The sequence below is a fragment of the Salmo salar genome, chromosome ssa18, assembly GCF_905237065.1.
Source record: "Salmo salar chromosome ssa18, Ssal_v3.1, whole genome shotgun sequence".
Taxonomy (NCBI): Eukaryota; Metazoa; Chordata; class Actinopteri; order Salmoniformes; family Salmonidae; genus Salmo; species Salmo salar.
Window position 1 is genome coordinate 62,685,064 of NC_059459.1, and position 18,053 is coordinate 62,703,116.

Sequence of the window (18,053 nt, forward strand, 5' to 3'; positions counted from 1 at the left end):
TTATATACAGTTTGTTAATTAAGTATACACCTTCAGCAGAGGCGCGCCAACCCAATGAATCACAAGGGACACATGCCGCTTCTTTTTCAGCAAAACTTAATGTCAACAGAAAAGTTGCAAACCTGATGTCAAAGAAAGACATATCTTACTTGGTATATTGTGTTAGTGTAAAAAGGCCAGTAGGATAAAAATATAGCTTTAAAGATTGTAAACACAGAATGAATTTATATTTCAAGAAAGTCAGTATTGAATATGGTTTATGAAGTCTTCCTTAATAAATTCCCCTCGAACCTTGAACTAAGAGCGACTGAAAAGTGCAGAACCTTTTTTCTTGGCACCTCTGCTCTGTAATCTTGAGTATTTTGTTCTATCAATAATGTGTTATTCAGCTCAAATTGTAGGCCAGAGTTCTTAAAGAACCACATTATATCTAGCCAGGTGGTTGAATAGACTATCTGCTAATAATCATCTGCCTTCTGTGCTGTCATGTCATGACTGTTGTAATATGTACTGTTTTTCCTCTTCGTGCCATACAATGGTATGATTACCATGCAGTTGGTCAGAATACAGATAAGTTGGTATTGTTTTGGATGCTACAAGTCATAAAGCGGACCTGTTTGGCAAAGAATCATTCCGTATAATTTTTTTTAAGGCTTTGGTAACGCCACTTTTTCTGGGATATCCTAACTTAGATCACTAATAGTGTGCAAAGCTGTCGTCAAGGCAAAGGGTGGCTATTTGAAGAATATCAAATATATTTAGATTTTGCTATTTGTTTAACACTTTTTTGGTTACTACATAATTCCATATGTGTTATTTCATAGTTTTGATGTCTTCACTATTATTCTATAATGTATTAAATAGTATGTAATAAAGGAAAACCCTTGAATGAGTAGGTGTTCTAAAACTTTTGACCGATAGTGTATGTCTCCATAATAATTTTGGATTGAAATGCCAGGGAAAGGTCAAAGATCCTTCCTCCAAAAGACATATTTGTACTGAAGAAAAATACACAATTTCATAGGGCATTTCAGTTCCAGTTTCACATGGAATGAACCCATAAGAGCAAAGTCATGCCATTGTCTGAACTACATCTGAACGGGAAAGATACGAATGGGAAGCAAACACAGGGGGACTAGCCATCTCCCAAGTCAAAAAGATCACACAAGTCCAAAATAATTATTTATTCATTTAAGTTGGCGTAATCCCAATTACTTCCCTCCGGAACAATTAATTACACCGACATGCGTCTAAGAAAAAGGGCTTCCAGCGGAAATCCATTAGCAAATTAGACACTGTATTGTGCATGTGGTATATGGGAAACTGTCACCAAACACTGGACACACAAGATATGGGTTAGTGGAGTAGGGGGATCAACAGGATATGGGTTAGTGGAGTAGGGGGATCAACAGGATATGAGTTAGTGGAGTAGGGGGATCAACAGGATATGGGTTAGTGGAGTATGGGGATCAACAGGATATGAGTTAGTGGAGTAGGGGGATCAACATGATATGAGTTACTAAAGTAGGGGGATTGACAGGATATGGGTTAGTGGAGTAGGGGGATCAACAGGATATGGGTTAGTGGAGTATGGGGGTCAACAGGATATGGGTTAGTGGAGTAGCAGGATCAACAGGATATGAGTTAGTGGAGTAGGGGGATCAACATGATATGAGTTACTAAAGTAGGGGGATTGACAGGATATGGGTTAGTGGAGTAGGGGGATCAACAGGATATGGGTTAGCGGAGTATGGGGATCAACAGGCTATGGGTTAGTGGAGTACGGGGATCAACAGGATATGGGTTAGTGGAGTAGGGGGATCAACAGGATATGAGTTAGTGGAGTAGGGGGATCAACATGATATGAGTTACTAAAGTAGGGGGATTGACAGGATATGGGTTAGTGGAGTAGGGGGATCAACAGGATATGGGTTAGTGGAGTATGGGGGTCAACAGGATATGGGTTAGTGGAGTAGCGGGATCAACAGGATATGAGTTAGTGGAGTAGGGGGATCAACATGATATGAGTTACTAAAGTAGGGGGATTGACAGGATATGGGTTAGTGGAGTAGGGGGATCAACAGGATATGGGTTAGTGGAGTACGGGGATCAACAGGATATGGGTTAGTAGAGTAGGGGGATCAACAGGATATGGGTTAGTGGACTAGGGTTCAACAGGATATGGGTTAGTGGAGTAGGGGGATCAACAGGACATGGGTTAGTGGAGTATGGGGATCAAGAGGATATGGGTTAGTGGAGTATGGGGAGCAACAGGATATGGGTTAGTAGAGTAGGGGGATCAACAGGATATGGGTTACTGGAGTACGGGGGTCAACAGGATATGGGTTAGTGGACTAGGGGGATCAACAGGATATGGATTGGTAGAGTAGGGGGGTCAACAGAATATGGGTTAGTGGGGATCAACAGGATATGGGTTAGTGGAGTATGGGGATCAACAGGATATAGGTTAGTGGAGTAGGGGGATCAACAGGATATGGGTTAGTGGAGTATGTGGATCAACAGGATATGGGTTAGTGCAGTATGGGGATCAACAAGATATGGGTTAGTGGAGTATGGGGATCAACAGGATATGGTTTAGTGGAGTAGGGGGATCAACAGGATATGGGTTAGTGGAGTAGGGGGATCAACAGGATATGGGTTAGTGGAGTAGGGGGATCAACAGGATAAGGGTTACTAGAGTAGGGGTATTGACAGGATATGGTTAGTGGAGTAGGGGATCAACAGGATATGGGTTACTGGAGTATGGGGGTCAACAGGATATGGGTTAGTGGAGTAGGGGGATCAACAGGATATGGGTTAGTGGAGTAGGGGATCAACAGGAAATGATTTAGTGGAGTAGGGTTCAACAGGATATGGGTTACTAAAGTAGGGGGATTGACAGGATATGGGTTACTGGAGTACGGGGTCAACAGGATATGGGTTAGTGGGGTAGGGGGATCAACAGGATATGGGTTAGTGGAGTCGGGGGATAAACAGGATATGGGTTTGTGGAGTAGAGGGATCAACAGGACAAGGGTTTCCATACAGCAACGGTACGGGCCCCTGAAAACAGGAAGGAAGGCACAGATATAGACTACTCAAACAAGAATCCAAAGTCAATTTAGAAGTAATTTAATTAGCTGCCTGTCAGTATGCTCTGCTACATCAATGGGGCAATGTTATCCCAGCATTTAGAGACTTTTGAAAGTGGTAGAAAATGTATTTTTGAACGAATATTTGTAATATCTGAACAAGGTATTAGTGTCAATGCCTAGCTCAAACACGTTTTTTTCCTTAGGTCTTGTTTTGGCTAATTCTTTTGCAACCGTGATCCTCGTAGTGAAGCGGATCCACCGTGTCAACCATTCTGCTTTCCCAGACATAAAGAAGTGCATGTTGGGAGATGTATCAAGCTGTGGTGTCTTTTACCAATAATATCTTATTACTCGGAAAAATACTTACTGAATGTCAAGGTTAACCACACTTCACAGTGTTATGTTTGTCATGTAATTTTCTGCCCGACGATACCAGTCAACTTTACAGCCAAGCTGAATATTTCAGACAATTAGATTACTCCCCTTACATAACTGGAAAACTCTAAACTGTGGTGCCCACAAGCCCACAAGCATTTGGGCCGTTTAATGCATCTCTAATGTAGAGTACAGCCCCAGTTGGACACTGTCCAAGCTGTAGTCCCATTACTCCGTCTGGGGAACTGTCTCACCAAGCATGGCAGAAATCGTCTCAAAATACTTTCTTGTATAGTCATCCATCGCCCTTTTGCAATACAAGCGAGACTAACAATGGGGGTCTCAAACTCGGACCATACATTCTTTGAGGTTTACTACAATTCCCATTGGTACGTTTTTGTAAACAAGATTGTGTAAAGTTATGGGAAGCTCAAGTATACAAATGCACACCACCCTGAGAACATACCTCCCTCAAATCTGTTGTGGTGCATTCCAGACACAGTCATTTTTCTGTGAGACTATATAAAAAAAAATACAAGTACATATTTATCAGATTTTAGAGTGGGTAATTTTCGCTGGAGTACTACAGACCTTCCCAAGGGAAGGACATAGGAAATGCTAAAGGTCAATTCTTCCCCTCTGGTATTTAAGGTTAACTTAAGATCTCCAGTTGAGAGTTGTTAAGTATATTTATTTACCTATTCACCCATTTATTTTGTCATTAACGTGATCAGTAGTGCTTGCCTCATTTACTGTGTGCAATTTGTGCTCATTAAAAATTGTGTGGGATATGGTGCTGCATGACAATAGTAGTAATGTAGCATGCAGCGAAAAAAAAATATGATTTTAATCAGCAGCATATTGAATATTTTACAGTGATGGTAATTTGTAATTTCAACCTAATTATACACTTGTACGGATCAAATGTAACATTATACTAAGCAGAAAATATAATTGATGATAGGCATTTTTCCCCCACTGTTAGTTTATCATGTTTACTATTACGCAAGACACACATGTAAAATCCAGGTTCTGAAATCACATGTGCCTACTCTCCCCATCCTTAGCTGTAGAACCAGTGTATGACATATAGTAAAGTGAACATTTCTGGGGTGACATAGTCGTTCTGGTACGTTTCTATGGCACTAGGGATGGGCTAATTTGTCAGTATTAGTCACATAATTTAGGCCTAGGATGTGAACTCTGGCCAATAGATAGAGAGAGCTGACTCTTTTTAAACTGTAATATGGGGCACGTACAGCAGGACTCAATGATTTGGAATGTTCAGATAGAAACATGCTATGTAGAACAAACTTGCCCCTCTGACATGTAGAATAATAAAAAATGTTGGCTCTTCGTGACATTTCTATCTGCGGTGTTCAACAATGTTTGGCTACGTGGCCCTGGTGGTGACTTTACTGTATGCCATAATGATGTGGTTATCCAGAATTGAGTTGACAATGGCCATGTGCGAATGACAGATGTGTCATCACTATAGGAGGGTTGGGTTTAAATATCATCTCCCTTCATGCAACGTAAACACATAGAAGGTAAACATTTAAGACCAGATACTGTGTTATAATGAATCTGAGCCCTAGACCTATCTGCAGTTTAGCAAGCAGTATCACATGAATATGCAGAAACCACATGAATATGCACAAGCACAGCAAAAGCAAAGCCCGTCTCAAGCATTAGTTGAAGCTTTGATTAGTAATGCATGGCTTTGATTAGTAATGCATTAGAGTAGCAGCTACATGAATCACAACCAAATTCAAAATGATATGCAACAAGGCCTTCTGCATTGAATATAGCCAGCAATACTTCCATAAACTTTTCAGCATTTGTAATTTCATATTTCGATTCAATGTGGAGATGATTTAGGAGTTAAACAGTAGGAAAACCGCTGATTCGGGTTTAGCTCTGCCAAAACGAGGCGAAGGTGTGCTTTAGGACCATGCGGACGCATCAGAGAGGTCGGGTAGGCTGTTTGGAGTGTTTTCCCAACTTGATAAAAAAATATACAGTACCAGTCAAACATTTGGACACACCTACTCATTCAAGGGTTTTTCTTTATTTTGACTATTTTCTACATTGTAGAATAATAGTGAAGACATCAAAACTATGAAATAACACATATGGAATCATGTAATAACCATAAAAGTGTTAAACAAATCAAAATATATTTAATATTTGAGATTCTTCAAAGTAGCCACCCTTTGCCTTGATGACAGCTTTGCACACTCTTGGCATTCCCTCCAGCATGACAATGCCACCAGCCATACTGCTCGTTCTGTGCGTGATTTCCTGAAGACAGGAATGTCAGTGTTCTGCCATGGCCAGCGAGGAACCCGGATCTCAATCCCATTGAGCACGTCTGGGACCTGTTGGATCGGAGGGTGAGGGCTCGGGCCATTCCCCCCAGAAATGTCTGGGAACTTGCAGGTGCCTTGGTGGAAGAGTGGGGTAACATCTCACAGCAAGAACTGGCAAATCTGGTGCAGTCCATGAGGAGGAAATGCACTGCGGTACTTAATTCAGCTGGTGGCCACACCAGATACAGACTGTTACTTTTGATTTGGACCCCCCCTTTGTTCAGGGACACATTATTCAATTTCTGTTAGGCACATGTCTGTGGAACTTGTTCAGTTTGTCTCAGTTGTTGAATCTTGTTATGTTCATACAAATATTTACACATGTTAAGTTTGCTGAAAATAAACGCAGTTGACAGTGAAAGGACATTTATTTTTTTGCTGAGTTTATCATTATGTCCCCCCACTTCTAAAACCAAAGTTGCGCCCCTGGTCATCTAAAGTACTCATCATAGTGTTCCATTTGATTAGAATATATATGTCCCCATCCCCAAAGTGCACTGAAGTGGACTGACTGTCAGAAATATCAGACAAAGATGTAATTTCCGCCTGATTGAAGATTTGTGTCAGTATGGAATATGTTGTGATACATCTCTGTCAAGATAAAGAAGATCAATGATAACATGGCCTTCCCCCTGTCTTTCACTCTTGTGTAGTTTTATTCCCCCCACTCTATTTCTGGCTCCCATTTTCTCTCTTTTTTTCAGAGAATCTCATCCTCTCTCTCCCTCTCTCATTCCCTTATCTCAATCATATAGTTTTATTCCTCCCTCTATCATCCTCTTATCTCCCCTCTTCCTCTTTCCCTAACCCCTCCTTCATCACCCCTCTCTCCCTCCCTCCTCTTTTAATCCCTCACCTCACCCTCTCCCTATTGCTCTGCCTCTCTCACCCCCACCCCTTTATCCCTCCCTCCCTCCCCTCTCTCCTACCTCTTTCACCTTGATGTTGGTCGGGTCACCTCCCAACACCCTCTGTGTCTGTCCTGTTTGATCTCTGTCTGGGATAGATGCACTCTCTCCTCTACCACGCTGTACTGAGGCTCTGTTCCAAATGGAAGTCTATTCCCTATAAAGTGCACTACTTTCGACCACAGGCCTATGGGCCCTGGTCAAAAGAACTGTACTCTAAAGGGAAAAAACTGCCATTTGGTACACAGCCAGAGGATCAATCAACTGAACTGTGTAGATTAAACATAGTGGGACATCAGCCAGGAAGCTTCAACTGTCAAAAATATAGAGAACAAAACAAACTCCCGGTTGCATTTGATCTTTAAAAAAAATCAAAATCAGGACCGGAAACCTTTACATGGCTATATTCGGAATCAAAGACTCTGTTTCAAGGCTTTTAGCCCCTTCAAAGCTATTGACTTTGCTGTCTGTTCTTTGAAAACTAACTTATGTGTCATGAGTAGGAATAGATTGCAGAGAAGGGAGGGGGGGATTTTTGTTTACTTTGAAGAAATTGAAGATGGTTTACACCTACTTCACATCTAATTTCTGCCAATTATTTCCACCATCTTGGAAATGTTCTCATGCCCAGTATAACAAATGCAGAAAGGTGTAACTTCATTAGTGTAAAGAGCTGGGGATTCCACCCAACACCACAGACATTGACCTTTGAACCTAAGGTGAAATTAGGCCAGACACCACAAAAACAGACAAGCTTACACTGGTCAAGTGAATTTGATCAGGCTTTCGACAGGTTGCAGGGTGAACTCTATTGAGTCATCTCTCCTGCACTATACAGATGTAGGATCTTTATTGGATCAATCTTTTGTTGATGAAAATGTTCTTGTAAATGCAAACTTGTGTGTATTTGAGGTTTAAAAAGGCTACTAAAGTTTGTCATTTCCACTTTATAATGTAAGACTTGATTTGCACAAACGAAAAATGTATTAACCCCTACAACAAATGTCCATTAACCATAATCCACATAATTATTCACATTGCCTGTTGCTGCAGGAATGTTTTCCTGCTTTAGCAAACTGGCTCAAATTAAGATGCTACATCTGTAGAAGATGACCACCCCTCTGAATCACAAGGGGCTTGCACACTGGACTCTGGACTGATATGGTAAATAAATTATATTTAACTCTAGAATGTTCCTGTGTTCCCGTGTGGCAAAATGCAATACACATACAAATATGAAATGTTATGTGTTTCTAATTCAACATAACTTCATTCTATTTGTGTATTTTTTCATTTATTTCATTCCATCAGAGAATTCCTCCAGAACGCCATATTTGTTTATGCGTATACCTATTAGCTTTTTCAGAGGCAGCAACTATTCTTCCTGGGGTCCACAAAAAACACAAAACATGACAAGTAACAAAACGCTCATACACTGATAGACAAGGACAGTCACACAAATTTAAAATACAACAATACACAAACAATACAACAACAAAAATATAATGATAATAATAAAACAAACAAAAATGATGTGTGTCTGTGTGTATGTGTGTTTCTTTGTGTGTCTCCTCACTGTCCCTGCCGTTCCATGAGATGTTGTTTAATCTTTTTTTTAAGGTCATTTTTCTGTTTGCTTAAGTAATTGGAGATGGGAGTTCCATGTTATCATGGCTCTGTGTTGCCATGAATTAGTTTTGGACTTGAGGACTGTGAAGAGACCCCTGGTGGCATGTCTTGTGGGGTATGTATGGGTGTCTGAGCTGAATGTTATTTGATTATGCAGAGAATCTGGAATTTTCATTACAGTAATGCTTCTCATTAAACTATATATTGTATTGTCATTTTGTGGCTCCTGTCTCTGCATTGTGGAAAGAACAATGTGCAGTTTTTTAAGACTGCACAACCTCAATTTAGTTCTGTCACTCTTTTGGGCTAAGAGATAAAGTTTCCTTATTGTCAGTTAGAAATGGGTTCAAATACTATTTGAAATCGATTTAAATATACTGAACAAAAATATAAACGCAACAATTTCAAAGATTTTACTGAGTTACAGTTCATATGAGGAAATCAGTCAATTGAAATAAATTCATTAGGCCCTAATCTATGGATTTCACATGACTGGGAATACAGATATGCATCTGTTGGTCAAAGATAACTTAAAAAAAATGGGCCTCACATTAGGCCTCAGGATCTCTTCATTCATGGTATTTCTGTGCATTCAAATTGCTATCGATAAAATGCAATTGTGTTCGTTTACCGTAGCTTATGCCTGCCCATACCGTAACCCCACCGCCACCATGGGGCACTCTGTTCACAATGCTGACATCAGCAAACCCCTCATCCATACGACGCCATACAAGTGGTCTGCGGTTGTGAGGCCGCTTGGACGTTCTGCCAATTTCTCCCTCAAAACTTGAGATATCTGTGGCATTGTGTTGTGTGAATTTTAGAGTGGCCTTTTATTATCCCCAGCACAAGGGGCACCTGTGTAATAATCATGCTGTTTAATCTGCTTCTTGATTTGCTACACCTGTCAGGTGGATGTATTGTCTTGGCAAAGGAGAAATGCTCACTAACAAGGATGTAAACAAATGTGTGCACAACATTTTAGAGAAATAAGCTTTTTTTGTGCATATGGAACATTTCGGGGATCTTTTATTTCAGCTTATAAAACATGGGACCAACACTTTACATGTTGCATTTACATTTTTCTTCAGTGTACTTGTGCTGGGCTTGATTGAGCTTGCCTTGCACAATGGAACCAATAGAATTGTTGGAAAAGTGCAAAGCCCACCAATCTGGCACTGTAGGCAGGCTATACCAAGCGCTAAATGTATTTGAATGATTTCCAGGTAGGTCATTATGGGGCGCCCATCATCCTCTGTTTCAAGCTGTCTGTCTGCACTACCTCATAAAAGCATCTTCCTGCCTGGGAACGTTTTGACAGCGCTTGGCGGGATATGATCCCCTTGGGAAGATGCAAAAACTACGCCTCCCCTCACTGTCTTTCCCAACAAGATCCCTCCCTCTGATCTCGTTCACAGGATGTGTTTCAGGATTTTCTTCCAACCGATGGCTGATACCTCTGATATCATTTCACCTTAGTTGTATGTACAGTATGAACATTTTACACATATTCCGATCTGTTTGGTGATGTAGTGTAAATCGTGGATTGTACATTTTTCTGTGTTTGCAATCATTACATCACTACAGTTGTTCCCAATCAGATCAGATGGGAGCTGGTTTGTTTTAGGCATAGGAGGCAATATAAGTGTCTTTAAGTTTTAAATCCTCTTAGCACTACTGGCTGAGGGGTTTTGGTATGATCGTGTAACTAACTCCATCGGATTAGTATATGTCTTCCTCTTTCACAGACCTCCAGTTGTTACTGTCTGATGATGTGACGCCGCGATACAGACAAAGGCCTGATTGTCCATACCGCTGCCCCTGGTGTGGCTTAGGGTGCCAAAAATAGGAATTCACTCATCAAATTTGAGGCTAGATTGCAACAAAATCCCCTTCTATCGCTAGACATTTCTGACAGATGTAGTATATAAAAAAAGCTACCCTGCCATCCAATCCTCACCAGAACTGGGTTCAAATGCTATTTGAATGTTTGCTCTAGCCTGCTTAGAGTGCCAGATGGGCAGGGTTTACTGTTTTGGGACTATTCTATTGGTCCATTAAGCCAGGCAAGTTCAATAAAGCACAGATAAAGTATTTGAAATTATTTCAAGTAGTATTTCAACCCAGGTCTGATCCTCACTCAACCATTAAGACTCTCTCTGTGTAACAGGACCTTTGCTATTTCTTCTCGAGTGCTTTGGTTCAAGAGGTAAGGAACCTCTAATGTCCTTACAGCTTAGGCCCTGATACTGGCAATGGTTCTTTGGCACGGTCTAAATGGGACGCTTCAAAAAGAAAGAATACAATAGATTGTTTCCACTTGAAGGGGATTTGGAGTATCCACCTCAGAAGCACCGTAATGTCTGCAGGTTCAAATACCTACCAACGACCCCTCTACGACCTCTGTGGTGTGGGAGCCCAGTAGGGTCAGATCTCAAAAGAACACTGAGACTTTGAGTTGTAGACTCTCATTTTACTTGGCTTCTGTTTTTCCAAGAAGAACCATATTCCAAATGAGTTTTACATATGCACCGTGATACTCGAGCCTGATAGATAACTAAGCTGATAACTACTTTAATTCTCCCCCTATTAAGTGGCCATAAGTCATTGCCTACTGTTGAGGGAAGCAATTAAGCATGGAAAAAACATTTGACTTCTTTAACCCTTCTTTAACCTTGTAACCACTTTCTCTTAGCGGCCATTTTGAACTGTCCCAATGTTTATTACTGCTAATATACCCACTTCCTCTCTGGTTGAGTGGGCGTTCGTGAACAGAACACCTTTGACCCAACCATGGTAAATATGTTGTTCAACATTTAGAAACCGTTCAAGAAACACACCACACAACAGCCGACACCACCAGTGCTTATGTCTCAGGCTGGTATCTGATTACGCTAACAGCCGCCCATCAACCACCCTCCCAGCCCCCACATACACTCCCCGTGGGGATAGCCACCTGTCCCAGTTGACTCCAGGGATCCCAGGATCCCCACGGCCTAACAGAAAGCTCTTTGTGCTGAAGATAAAATCCTCTTAGCAGCCTGTTACCAATAGGACTCAGAGGGCCTCTTCTGTTCAAAGAGGAAGTACAGCGCCGTTTGTTCAATCTGCTGTCGTGGGTTTCTATGATCTGGTTTTTACTTAACAAATACATGCTTTTCGGGAGCAATGCATTAGGGAATTGAAGTTGCTCTTAGTTGCTCTTGCTTAGCTATCATTGTTACTCAGTTCCACTTTAATGAATTTCTACATTTATAAATAACGGTGAACTGAGGCTAAAGAGCCAGGAGTCATTTGAATCACTTGCAGTTAAAGCCATTGAACCTCCCCTATGCCTGATTACTTTACCAGACACATAAAGTAGCTGCACTTCAACCTACATCCCTACACGGCCTTGACTATTTGTCATTGGTCCTTACCACAAGGCCGGATTGGATAATTGCAACTTTAACATTTTATACAACACATTGTAAATGTGTTTGATTTCTTATTACCTGAGGACACTGACCAAGCTCTATGCCAATTTACAATGACATCATCTGAAATGCACGCCAGATAGACAATGTCTGCTTCCCGAATGGCACCCTATTCCCTACAAAGTGCACTATATAGGGAATGGAGTGCCATTCGGGACACTGCCATTGCTATTAAATACATGCTGACCTAGCTGGCTGTGCATTGCAGCGACCAACAGGTGAGGTAATTGCAGTCATGCAATCAGCAGTGACTGTTAATGATTATCTCTAGTCAGGCTAATCATTATGCATCCCACTGGTGGGCCACTCACTGACAGGGGAGCTTGTCTGTTCATTGAGATTGATGTCTAACCCTTGCCACAGTCCTCATTTACTATTGTCATTGGATAGAGAGACATATTGTGCACCTGCGAAGACTGATAAAGACAAATGAGTTGTCAGATATGACGATGGTCATTGATGTGTGAATGTGTACATTCATGTGTAGGTCTATCGTTTGAGAATTTCTCTCCTGTCCTCAGAGTCAAAGTCTGTTAAGTATACACTGGCGTTGAAATCAATGGAACGTTGTCCCAATTTAACCTTGTAGACTTTCATTTAATGCTGGTGAAAAGCATTTGAAAGTAGCTCTCTCATAGCTTTCACTGTATTTCCTCATTTAAATGATCTCTTTGAAACATCTCTTGTTAGTGTCTTCAGAGATTATCCCAAAAGAATAGCCAGAATGGGATGTCAGAAATCACGCTAAGATATTCCCTTAGTGTTACTCTGAAAAAGGAAAGCATTCTATTGCCTGACCAAAGAATGAAGAATGCTGCTCATTCTCTGTGGATATGGAGGTTTTTCAAATGGTACCGGAAGTCATCCTGTCTGAGCAGAGTAAATGTTTGTACAAATAAAAGTAATTCTGGCATAAGCACAGATTAGTAGCTGACAGTAGCCATTTGCTGGTGATGACTGAAGGAAAAAAATGCATGGGAATCTCTGAATCTTGGCTAGTGTAGTCACGTGGCAGGAATTCCTTTAAAGCCCACCAGTGAAAACAGTAGGAGGATAGATTCCCATAACTAACTGGTTGGCTGAGGGACCCTGTTTGTGGTCAGAAAAGGGCTATTGTCGGTAGCATTCTGGCTAAAATGTTAGCATTTACTGTGTTAGCATTTACTTATTCAAATTTAAGCATTTAGCATTTTAGTGGAATACACAGTTATATTTTTAACATCAACATTTTTCTCATGGATATTTGCTACTAAGGACTAATGTCTAATGTACAGAGCAGGGCAGATACAGTGCCTTCAGAAAGTATCCAGACCCCCATTTTTTACGTGACAGCCTTATTCTAAAATGCATGATATATAAATATATATATATTTTTTTTATCAATCTACATACAATACCCAAAGCTTTTCAAAGCAAAAACTGTTTTTTAGAATTTCTTGCTAATTTATTGAAAATAAAAAACTTAAATATTACATCTACATAAGTATTCAGACCCTTTACTCAGTTCTTTGTTGAAGCACCTTTGTCAGCGATTACAGCATCAAGTCTTCTTGGGTATGATGCTACAAGCTTGGCACACCTGTATCTGTGGAGTTTCTCCCATTCTTCTCTGCAGATCCTCTCAAGCTCTGTCAGCTTGGATGGGGAGTGTTGCGGCACAGCTATTTTCAGGTATCTCCAGAGATGTTCGATTGGGTTCAAGTCTGAGCTCTAGCTGCGCCACTCAAGGACATTCAGAGACTTGTCAAGAAGCCACTCCTGCGTTGTCTTGGCTGTGTGCTTAGGGTCGTTGTCCTGTTGGAAGGTGAACCTTCACCCCAGTCTGTGGTTCTGAGCGCTCTGGAGCAGGTTTTCATCAAGGATCTCTCTATACTTTGCTCCGTTCATCTTTGCCTCATACCTGACTACTCTCCCAGTCCCTGCCACTGAAAAACATCCCCACAGCATGATGCTGCCACCACCATGCTTCACCGTAGGGATGGTGCCGGGTTTACTCCAGATGTGACGCTTGGCATTCAAGCCAAAGAGTTCAATCTTGGTTTCATCAGACCAGAGAATATTGTTTCTTATAGTCTGAGAGTCTTTAGGTGCCTTTTGCCAAACTCTAAGAGGGCTGTCATGTGCCTTTTACTGAGGAGTGGCTTCCGTCTGGCCACTCTACCATAAATGCCTGATTATTTGAGTGCTGCAGAGATGGTTGTCCTACTGGAAGGTTCTCCCATCTCCACAGAGGAAATCTAGAGCTCTGTCAGAGTGACCATTGGGTTCTTTGTCACCTCCATGACCAAGGTCCTTCTCCCCCCAACTGCTCAGTTTGGCCAGCCGACCAGAGCTAGGAAGTGTCTTGGTGGGTCCAAACTTCTTCCATTTACGAATAATGAAGGCCATTTTGTTCTTGGGGACCTTCATTGCTGCAGAAATGTTTTGGTACCATTCCCCAGATCTGTGCATCGACACAATGCTGTCTTGAAGCTCTACAGACAATTCCTTCGACCTCATGGCTTGGTTTTTACTCTGACATGCACTGTCAACTGTGGGACCTTATATATATATAGGTGTGTACCTTTCCAAATCATGTCCAATCAATTGAATTTACCAAAGGAAGACTCCAATCAAGTTAGAGTAATATCTCAATGATGATCAATGCAAACAGGATGCACTTGAGCTCAATTTTGAGTCTCATAGCAAAGGGTCTGAATACTTACAGTGAGGGAAAAAAGTATTTGATACCCTGCTGATTTTGTACGTTTGCCCACTGACAAAGAAATGATCAGTCTATAATTTTAATGGTAGGTTTATTTGAACAGTGAGAGACAAAATAACAACAACAAAAATCCAGAAAAACGCATGTCAAAAATGTTAGAGGGACATGTTCTCATATTGTATCAGGCTGTTTCACCTAAATGGAGCAATGTTCCCTCTAATTTTTGTGGGGCACTGAGCAAATTTTAGGTCTTGTGAGTAGAAACTTGAACATTATGATAATTTTGTGCAACTTCCGGCACGCGTTTACATTGAACGCTGACGTTGTACCCTTACAGTTTTAGACAGTAGCCAAAAGACTATTGTGGCTATTTGAGCATAATGTAGGACTACCAACAAAACCAATGGCGTGAATCTCATAATATTTTCTTCGAAGAAGTAGGAGGTGAAGATCTCCTGCACAAGGATTGCCTCTCTTGCTGCATTGTTGGACCCCATCCTTGAAACATCCTGCAGAGCACCAGACTTCTCCTCTGGCACACGGAGGCAAGCTGCAGATCCCCTCCTGGTCCTTGTGTCCATCCTCATGAAGTTATGCAGGACACAGGTAGCCTTCACACGCCTGAATTCCTCCAGGAGGCACTCCCAGATGGCCCTGGTCACCCTGTAACTGTAGGCAATCGTTTTGAAAGAATCTCCAGTTACAAGGTATCTGTAGGAATATGGAAGACAATGTCATTATTAGACTTTTACATCACCAGGTAATTGTGGATTACTAAAGTATAATATCCCTTATAACAAATCAGGATAACATTGGATTGATAGTTGCATGTGCACACACATGTGCATGTGTAGCATGTGACAATAACAGGATCATATCAAGGATAGCGTCACAAATGAATACATAAATACCACTTGAAGCTTGATGATGAGTTGATAATTTGTGTCAGCTGTACAGTGATAAGGCAAAAACAAAAATATGCACCCCTTTGAGTCCCCAGGAACAGGACTGAGAACCACTGCTCTTCATTGGGACCTCGTCATCTGTAGACATTCTTTCACAGCTCTCTTTATCTGAGGACAGAAAACCTTACAAGAAACAGACCTTATTATACTCAAATTACACTCCACTGAATATTATGTTACTATTATCTTCGTCCTCACTTCTAGGGACTGGAACTACACAAGTACCTGACCTATCCAGAATAGACTTGTCACACCCTGATCTGTTTCACCTGTCCTTGTGCTTGTCTCCACCCCTCTCCAGGTGTCGCCCATCTTCCCCACTTATCCCCTGGGTATTTATACCTGTGTTTTCTGTCTGTCTGTGCCAGTTCGTCTTGTTTGCGAAGTCAACCAGCGGTTTTCTCTCAGCTCCTGGTTTTCCCAGTCTCTCTTTTTCTTGTCCTCCTGGTTTTGACCCTTGCCTGACCACTCTGCCTGCCCCTGACCTCAAGCCTGCCTGCCGCCCTGTACCGTTTTGGACTCTACCCTGGTTATGAACGCTTGCCTGTCCCCGACCTGCCTTTTGTCTATCCCTTGGATTATAATAAATACCAAAGCTCGAACCATCTGCATCTGGGTCTCGCCTTGTGTCGTGAGAAACCTACTCTCTCACTTTGACAGTTGGGGTTGCTCTCCTTTCACTCTCCTCCATGGTTGTTAGCTAGCTACCTACAAATGCATTTGGAGTTTGTTTTTTACAGTGATGAATACATCAAGATAGCTAGCTAATATGAAGTTAGGTATCTGGTGATATTTAATTCACTTAGCTAGCTATCTAGACATTATGTAAAGTCAGCCAACTAGCTAGCTCATTTAGAAGCTCATTTGAGTTTGACTGCACTGTAGCTCGCTAGCTAATAATACCTCTTTTTTTATTTATTTTGTACATTTTCCAAATGTATTTACTGACTTGAATAGGTTATCCCAGCCATGTGGACAATTGGAAACACGGCAGCAAAGTTTGTCACCAGAGCGTTTTAGAGCATATTACTATTGAACTATTTACCAATTTAATAACCAGACCTTCATACAAACTTGCTATGCTGAATTCTTGATGCACAATCGAACATGCTGCCATATCTACCAGCACGCCCACAAGCGAGTCACAATGGGCGGCCTAAGCGGCACGCGGCAATTTACCGCTTGCTAGTGAACATGCCCCGTCATGCGTCTCTGCGCAGCATGGAATTCCTTCTGCGCGGCAGTACTTCTGCGCAGCAGAGTGAGCGGACGCACTTCCATTCACAGAAAACACATGGGAGGATTATTAATTAATTGAATCACATCACCATTAACCATGGACCACATGGGTGATTATTTTGTACATACAGATTTTGACCCAGGCAAGTGTGGCATGCAGTGATGTTCTGTGAAGTGCACCAAAAAATACCTCATCTTTATACAGCCTTTCTGTGGAGTGGGTCTGGGCACTTGGTTTTCAATGCTCTCAAATTTCAAAACAAAAACCTTGGAGTAGACATATGGAGACAAATGTGGGTAGAGCTAAGATCATGAGAAAGCATATCGTATCGATACTGTGTGTTAGCATAGCCGTGCGGGGATGTCTGTCAACAGTTCACTGTCTATGCATGTCAACACACAATGTGCTGACTCTACAGATTTCACAACAGGGACGCTTGGGTAATAATGGTGTTTCAGTGAGAGCTCAGAAACCCATGTAGACCTGTCAGATCTTTTACGGAATCTAATCTGGCTATAAAATAGATATATGTAATATATTGTATGGTTGTGAATTATCATCTATCATTCTTTCTTTGATAATTGCCTGTAGGACAGTAGTTTAACATGAGGTATGAGCACATGTCAAAGCTGTTGTTCCAGTGAACAGGTTCATACATGTTTGATGGAAAAATTAAGAACATTTCAGTGAATGAAGACGCTCCCTCAGCAGTGTCGGATGCTTTATGCAGCCAAGAAAGACCTATCGAAAACGATTACCACAGTTGGGGCATTGCAAACCAGTGTCTTGTTCAGTAGGTACCAAATGGCAAGAAAGGTTTTGATATACTCCCTGAGCTATCTTTCATTTTCTGGTTCAAAATCAAACTATAGGGTCAAACCGAGCCAAGCCAAGACAAGCTGTACTAGAACCAGCACAGTACAGTCCGGGTTGGCCCAATAGTGGCATAAGTGCAATATTTTGAAAGTACTGAACTGACCACACTTCAAAATCTGAAGACCTTTGCCTCAACGAGTAATGATCTGTACTTTAGACAGACGTTTGTCTGAGTTTTGTCTATGTAATGTGCTTTAATGTGCCATTAATTATATCCATGTTTTTGACGAACCAAACTGGACATTTTCGGCGGGCCAATTGCGAGGTTTGTGGCGTGTCTCACATGCTTGTTCAAACCCTTTAGCCTCCAGCACCATGGCATGATCTAAAACAGACTAAGGGATCCACGGCTTGAACATATTTCTGCTGTAATTATCGCCTGGAGACATGCAACGACACCGGGCGACATTCCT

General features: G+C 41.5%; 1 long non-coding RNA gene across 1 annotated transcript; it reads right to left on the reverse strand.

Annotated features, from left to right (window-relative positions):
• Positions 1-14,667: 14,667 nt before the first annotated feature.
• LOC123728647 (uncharacterized) lies at positions 14,668-17,650 on the reverse strand. The gene is made up of 3 exons (XR_006760279.1): positions 16,954-17,650; positions 15,544-15,647; positions 14,668-15,270 (listed from the first exon to the last, which is right to left on the reverse strand). It is a non-coding gene; the product is annotated as an uncharacterized lncRNA (long non-coding RNA).
• Between the last annotated feature and the right edge of the window lie 403 nt (positions 17,651-18,053).